Below are 8,309 nucleotides of genomic sequence, written 5' to 3'. Positions count from 1 at the left end.
GCTGGAAAGTTCTCTCTCAGCATGGAAGGTGATTGAGGGGTGGACATAATCTTAGCTTGCGGACCATTCAAACTGACCACGATGGTGTTAGTGGTTTGTTTTCGTGAAGGTGCTGGTTGCACTTTTCAGTGGCTGACGAGTGCTGTTCCTTGCAAGCGTCTGGAATGTCCTTTCAGCAGATCCAAACTTAGAAACTGCCCTCCAAAGCAGGGGCCAGTAATTCTTGCACATTCATTTAACTAAACATGCAAACATTTTACACAAAGTTCTTTCTCTTTTCTCTTCTCAGCACAAATGACGCCCAGTATTTTCTTGGTTCCCCCAAAAAACTAGGGAATGAATCAGTTCACAGAACCTGACCTACAAACACTATGGTGAAATGGTCTTTATTGTTAGACATGTCTAATAGGTATGTCGGAGAATGTGCTTAAGGGCAATTTCAGCTTTCGATTTAATTAAGCAAGCCCCTGTATCAGATCTAGAATCATAGACTCCCGACAGTGCAGAAGGAGGCCATTCAGCCCATTGAGTCTGTGCTGGTCCTCTGAAAGAGCACCCTACTCCCCTGCCCTATTCCTGCAACCCCATAACCCAATCCACACTTGCAGTGACCAGCTTGACAGGCTTTGCCTGATCTGAGCCACACTGGTTATTTGACTTATCCCATTTTAGTGCAAAACTGTGACAACAGAGGGGAGCCAATTCAATGGCACCCGAAAACCGGCATTGGGAATTGTGAAGCACCTATTCTTCATGATAGCAGACAGCATGCAAAGTTTATGCTTGCCTGCTCATTTGAATGATAGTTGCTTGAAGCCCACAACACTATTGAATGGCTGCATACCTCTCAGCAGGAGACCCAGGTTCATGTGAAGCCTGTGCCTCTAACACCAAGGCGCATGCTGGCTGCAGCAAAAGCTGGAAGTGGAAGACATACTGCACAGGAAGAACAAAGCAACACAGGAGAAGTACGTCATATAGGCCCTCAAGCCTATTCTGCTATTCAATAAGATCATGGCTGATCTGCAACCTAACTCCATAGGCTTGTCTTTTCTGCATAGCCCTTAATATCTTTACAAAGCAAAAACCTATCACTTAGATCTAAGAACAATGGCACAACAGGACAGTGAATGTGCTCCAAAGTTCTCAACACAGGCTTGATGCAGCAAGTGGACAGGAACAGAGCGATCTTTCCACATGGAGCCAAAAGATACACTAGACATATTCTTGACAGGTCAATGGGACCAGATTGCCATCAAAGTTAATGCCAGCAGCCTAGCTTTACCGGTTAATGATTCAGTGGTCAAGTTCAGTGAATGCATCGTCAAACAAGCTATGGTCTTCAAACACCATTTGCTGTCAATTGAAACCACTTCACCATCTCACGAATATTTGCCAAACAGCGCTCATACCTCACATTCATTGCTTCACCTCATCCTCCCACACTCACGCTGCTGCAGGCCGCTTACCCAGATTTCACACTAAACAATGACTGGCACATTGCCCAAATTCAAGGTGGCAACTGACAGACCTTGAAATAGGGACTTGGAAACAGGCTGTTCATGTGACCCATGTAAGCCCAGATAATTCAACATTTTAAAAAACCACTGACTAATCAGAAAAAGAAAATGGCCCATTAAAGTTGTATTGTAGGAGAGGGGTATAGTTCAGTCAGTGAAAGGTTGGATATTCTGTTTCTGTGGGCGCTTGAAGGGACTGAACATCACCATGGAGGCTCCCTGTGGTTACAAAGTTCTCTATCTTTATCCCAGGCCGGTTTACATCTGGAGGTAACTGGATTGCAGGGATAGGGCGGGAGCCTGGCTAGGCTGCAACATTTTTAAAGAAGTTCCAAACATAAAAGACAACTGTTACTGGACAGGGAGCAGACCAGCTGAAAACTGGAAAAATGGCCACCACAGTCAAACAGGTTCCCCCCACCCCCACTCCCGGCAACTCACTGACACACCTCTCTCTGGTAGGGCAAGGTGGTGCACAATCAAAAAATAGCCAAAACTATTGGGCAAGGCACAGACTTCATTGCATGTCTTCAACCCAGCGAGAGAGATAGTGCTGACCATCATTAGAATGGCCATGATTGAGTATTTAGCCACTGGCACAAGATATTGACACCGTGCACACTTTGTAAGATAAATTAGCAGCAGTTTCTGTAGGCGGTGAGACACTGGTCATGAAGAACATGCAGTTAAGGGCAGGGGACAAGGGATGATGAGGTGGCACACAAGCTGAGGGAATATAGAGGAGGAATGATGGGTATTCATACAGGAATGTGGATGGACAAATTTGCCAGAAAACCTGCTCCTGTCAGGGAGCAGCGAGGAATCCCACCACGACTTGGCACAGACTTTGCGCAGAGCCCATTTTTCCCAGGCTGCAATTGGCAGCCAACTCTATGAGAACACTTGTGGACTGAGCCAAGATGTAGCAGCTGATGGCTGGTGTACCGACAACACACGGACTGCAGCGATCCAAGGAGGAAGATCACCACCACCTTCTCAACGACAATGAGTGATGGGAAATAAATGCTGGTCCAGTTATTGATGTCCACACCCCACTAAAGAATCAATAAAAATAAATTGCAGTCCAAACAGAAAGCGCACAATGCCTGGGTGTTGCAACAAAGATTTCAGCTGGCTGCCATGCAGGGTCAGACAGTTGTTTTCATGGCTGAAGATACCAGTGTGCAAATGGGCCTGCAAAATCTCACAGAGCCCAGCAATCCCCACCAGCACACTGCTAGATTTGCTGAGACGCTGTCCTGTGACTCAGTGCATGTCAAATTTGCTATCCTTTCCTGAGATGACTGAATTCACCCTCCCAGCAATGCCATTTCCCCCATTGCCTGTCAGCCAGCCAACTGCTGCCGCCCATCCCCAAGGTGGCGCAGGCAAACACCGGACCTAATAGTGGTTGCAGCAGCTCGAGGAGGATCCTGCAGCCTCTTCCAGTGAGTCAGCAGCCTTTCATCAACCCCGGGGCAGTCACTGGGGTAGCAGGAGGGCAGCCAAAGTTACAGAGGAAACACACACTAAGGGGATGGACAAAAGTGATTAGTTGACTTTTGTGCGGAATATGTAACGGTTTGGTTGTTAAGTTGGTTTAGAATCGATGTTTTGGGGTGACTTTTATTGTGTGGCTAAGAGGATGCAGTAATGATCAGTAGGAACAGGCGCCGGAATGTGGCGACTAGGGGCTTCACAGTAACTTCATTGAAGTCTACTTGTGACAATAAGCGATTTTCATTTAATTTCATTTAGGAAAGGGGCTATTGCTCTGAGGGTACAGATCTGTCTGCAATAGGTGGCAGGTTTCAACGAGCACCTCCTCCTTTAGGGCAGCAGGGGCATCACAGACCCTCGGGGGTGGTTGTCACTGCATTTTTGCAAGTCACCCCCAGGCCCAGGTAAGGGTCCCATGCTCTGAATTAAGAGTTGAATGGCAATGGTGGAAGCAGTGAATTTTCAGTGGTGACGGCGGAATAGCTAGCACCTCAAGCAGCAACATCTGCTTACAGACAGAATCCCCCAGCAAGAGTCCTGGTGTCTCCTTTCAGCACATGTGAGGAGGGGAAACCAGACTGTATTCCTTTCCTAATCATACTGCCCTTCAAATTGAAAATGGGAGACTTCAACGAGCAACTGAACAGGAAAGCACAGGACAGTGAGGTGTGGAGCAGTGGGCAGGTCACCACCACACCTCCCGAGAGTGAAGCAATAATCCTCGCTGAGGTCGAGATCAGTGGATTTAGGACCCTGTGTATATATGGAAAAATGCAAACTACCAAAGTGCCCACCCAAATTAGATCAGGAAGGAGTGCTGCGGTAACGTCAGGCCTTGGGTGTAAAAGTCTGGAAAATATAGGAGAAAGGAAAGATGAGGCCAGTGAGGAGTTTCACAGCTTTGAAGAGTTCAATTGAGCGATGATCTGGTGAATTTTCATTTCAATGCAGGGAGAGGAGAGTCTGTCGGAATCATGTCTATATTTTAGGAAGAATTGATTTATGATAGTGCAGCTTCCAATATGCTTCTGGCATGCCTGACACAACTGGGAAAAGAAGCCTCACCAAGCACTCGACAGCAGACTGCAGTCCAGGTAATCAAGGTATGCAACATGACCATACCCCCTCCAACACAAGATACAGAGGTGAGTGGCATAGGAACAGGACAAGGCCACTTAGTCCCTCTGGCCTATTCGGCCATTCAATGAGATCAGAGCTGATCTATCACCTAATTCCATTTACCGGCCTCTGCCTCATACCTTTGCTCAACAAAAATCTATCAATCTCAGAGATATAATTAACAAATGATCAAGCATGAGCTGTGAATTGCAGACGAGTGTTCCGAAGTATTGCCATCCTTTATGTTTCCTGGTTTCACTCCTGAAGATCTGGCTCTAAGTTCTAGGCTATTTCCCTCAGTCCTGGACTCCCCAACCTGCAGGTATAACTTATCTTTATTTATGTCAGCATCCTTTAATATCTTGTGGATCATCCTCTAACCCTCAAAATTCCAGGGAATACAACTCTAATTTCTGTAGTCGAGCATTAAACCTTGGGAGTGCCGGTATTGTTCTGGTAAATCAACCTGCACCAAGTATCATTCACAGAACAGAACTCAGTATTGAAGGTGAGGTTTTGTAACCCTGAAGCATGACTTATATTCCTTTGTATTATAGTCCAGCAATCCAGAAGCTTTTTAAAAAATATACATTTTGATCTTTACTACTTCAAGTATTTCGCCATTTAGAATCAAACCAATTGATCATTTTTAGGTCCAAAGCGGTTGACATCATACTTGCCTACATAGTAATCTCATTTGCCAGTTTTTTGCATTCATTTAATGTATTAATGTATTATAATTTTATGCTTCCACCTGCACTGATTACAAAGTTGTCTGCCTCTTAATCAGCCACAATCTCCTCCAGGGTCACTCAACGGGCACTTCTGACTTCTTGACCTGGAATCCAGCCCAGATTCAGGAGCGAGCGCTAACATTCAGTCCACTGTTGCAGAAAACTATCCTGAACTCACTCAGGAATTTTTCTTACATTTCTGTTTCCAGGCTGCTTGTCCTAAACACTCAGTTTTCACATGTACGCTGACAACACCCAGCTTCACCTCATCACCACCTCCCTCAGCTCCTCCACTGTCACTAAATTATCAGACTGCTCGTCCATCATCCAGTACAGGGTGAGAAGAAATCTCTTCCAATTAAACACTGGAAAGATGGAATTCTTTGTTTCAGCGCCAGGAGCCCCCCTCCCACCACAAGATGTGTTTCCTAGATACCGACTCTAACCCTCAGCCTAGTAATTGTCTGAGACTAAACCAAACTGTTAGCGATCATGATGCCATGTTTGATCTTGAGATGAGCTTCTGACTACATATCTGTGCGATCGTTAAGATTGCCTATGCCTGGGCGGCACGGTGGCGTAGTGGTTAGCACTGCTGTCTAACACGCTGAGGACCCCGGATCGATCCCAGTCCTGGGTCACTGTCCATGTGGAGTTTGCACATTCTCCCTGTGTCTGTGTGGGTTTCGCCCCCACAACCCAAAGATGCGCAGGGTAGGCGGATTGGCCATGCTAAATTGCCCCTTAATTGGAAAAGAAATTTGGATACTCTAAATTTATATTTAAAAAGCTTGCCTTTGTCTACCTACGTAACACTTCCTGATGCCCTGCCCCAGCTCATCTGCTACTAAAACCTCATCCATGCCTTTTGTTACCTTCTAGACTTAACTGTTCCAATGCACCCCGGCCGGACTCCCACATCCTCCCTAAACCTGAGGTCATTCAGAACTCAGCTGCCCATGTCCTTACTCGTACCAGGCCCCTTTCACCCATCACCCCCCGTGCTCACTGACCTACACTGGCACCGAATTGATTTCAGATCCCTCCATGATGTGGAGATGCCGGCATTGAACTGGGGTGAGCACAGTAAGAAGTCTTACAACACCAGGTTAAAGTCCAACAGGTTTGTTTCGAATCACTAGCTTTCAGAGCACTGCTCCTTCCTTAGGTGAGTGAAGAGGTGGGTTCCAGAAACATTTATATAGACAATGTCAATGATGCAAGACGATACTTTGAATGAGAGTCTTTGCAGGTCATTAAATCTTTACAGGTCCAGATGGAATGACTGGAGAGAGGGACAATCACAGGTTAAAGAGGTGTGAATTGTCTCCAGCCAGGACAGTTGGTAGGATTTTGCAAGCCCAGGCCAGATGGTGGGGGATGAATGTAATGCGACATGAATCCCAGGTCCCGGTTGAGGCCGCACTCATGTGTGCGGAACTTGGCTATAAGTTTCTGCTCAGCGATTCTGTGTTGTCGCACGTCCTGAAGGCCGCCTTGGAGAACGCTTACCTGGAGATCAGAGGCTGAATGCCCTTGACTGCTGAAGTGTTCCCCGACTGGAAGGGAACATTCCTGCCTGGCGATTGTCGTGCGATGTCCGTTCATCCGTTGTCGCAGCGTCTGCATGGTCTCTCCAATGTACCACGCTTCGGGACATCCTTTCCTGCAGCGTATGAGGTGGAGAACATTGACCGAGTCGCACGAGTATGTACCGCGTACCTGGTGGGTGGTGTTACCACGTGTAATGGTGGTACCCATTACATGTAAGAACCCTCCATGCCTTCACCCCGCTCCAGCCCCTCATCCAGCCCCACACCCCTCTGAGAGAAGTAAGGCCGTCTAATTCTCAAATGTCCGATTTTAACCAGTCCATCATTCAAGGAATAAAGAACAAAGAAAAGTACAGCACAAGGATCAGGCCCTTCGGCCCTTCAAGCCCGTGCCGACCATGCTGCCCGTCTAAACTAAAATCTTATACACTTTCTGTATCCCTCTATTCCCATCCTATTCATGTATTTGTCAAGATGCCCCTTAAATGTCACTATTGTCCCGGCTTCCACCACCTCCTCCAGCAGCAAGTTCCAGGCACCCACTACCCTCTGTGTAAAAAAACGTGCCTCGTACATCTCCTCTAAACCTTGCCCCTCGCACCTTAAACCTATGCCCCCTAGTAATTGACCCCTCTACCCTGGGAAAAAGTCTCTGACTATCCACTCTGTCTATGCTCCTCATAATTTTGTAGACCTCTATCAGGTCGCCCCTCAACTTCCGTCATTCCAGTGAGAAGATTATTCAACCGCTCCTCGTAGCTAATGCCCTCCATACCAGGCAACATCCTGGTAAATCTCTTCTGCACCCTCTCTAAAGCCTCCACATCCTTCTGGTAGTATGGCGACCAGAATTGAACACTACACTCCAGGTGTGTCCTAACTAAGCTTCTACACAGCTGCAACATGACTTGCCAATTCTTACACAATGCCCCTTATGCCTTCTTGACTACCTTCTCCACCTGTGTTGCCCCTTTCAGTGACCTGTGGACCTGTACACCACATTCAATTGCCATGGCTAAAGTTCTGGAATTCCACCCCCCCCCCCCCCCCCCCCCCCCTGCCCCCCACCGAACCTCACTCCTTCTCTTGCCCCATTAAGCCATTCCTTAAAACCTATCTCTTTGGGCAAGATTTTGATTATCTGCCCAAATATGGCTCAATATCAAACTTCGCTTATAATTCTCCAAAGAAGCTCCTTGAAAGTTTTTTAAATGAAAGGCACTGTATAAATACAAGCTGTTGTTATTGCTATTGTATGGAAATTTAAATCCCCCATTCAAGCCATTATATCTTCTCCTATGATTGAAGCAATTCACCGTTTGCCCTCCAGCAGTGTCCCTGTCTGACCTTGCCCATTGGTATCTTCAGTTCCCCTGCCTTGCAGCCATATATCCCAGCGATGGTTACAACTTCACACCCTACCTGCAATTGCTCCTGCAATTCATTCAATTTTCTTCTTGCATTTTGTGGGTTTGTGTAAAAAGAACACTGTTTGGGCCACACACGTTGACCTGTTCCTCTGGTCTAATGATGTTTACCTCACCTGTTTCTTATTTCTCGAAAAGCAAAATGCTGCTGATGCTGGGGGTGCTCCCAGTCCTAAGGTATGCAAGCTAGGTCGATTGGCCACGCTACATTGCTCTCCGTGTCCAAAACGTGTTATGGGGTTACAGGGATAGGGCAGGGAGTGGGCCTTGATGGAGTGCTCATTCAGAGGGTTGGTGTAGACTCAATGGGCCAAATGGCCTCCTGCACTGTAGGGATTGTATGATTCATTCCTTTTAACATTATTATTTATACTACCTCTCCTCCCTGACTGCTAAACATCAGGCGGGATTCTCCAGTCCACCTTTTTCGCGGCTACTTACTGTTTGCTGGCGGTG

Source organism: Scyliorhinus canicula, chromosome 20, assembly GCF_902713615.1.
Source record: "Scyliorhinus canicula chromosome 20, sScyCan1.1, whole genome shotgun sequence".
Classification (NCBI taxonomy): Eukaryota; Metazoa; Chordata; class Chondrichthyes; order Carcharhiniformes; family Scyliorhinidae; genus Scyliorhinus; species Scyliorhinus canicula.
The sequence above is the reverse complement of the archived record's forward strand: the minus strand, read 5'-3'. Positions refer to the sequence as shown.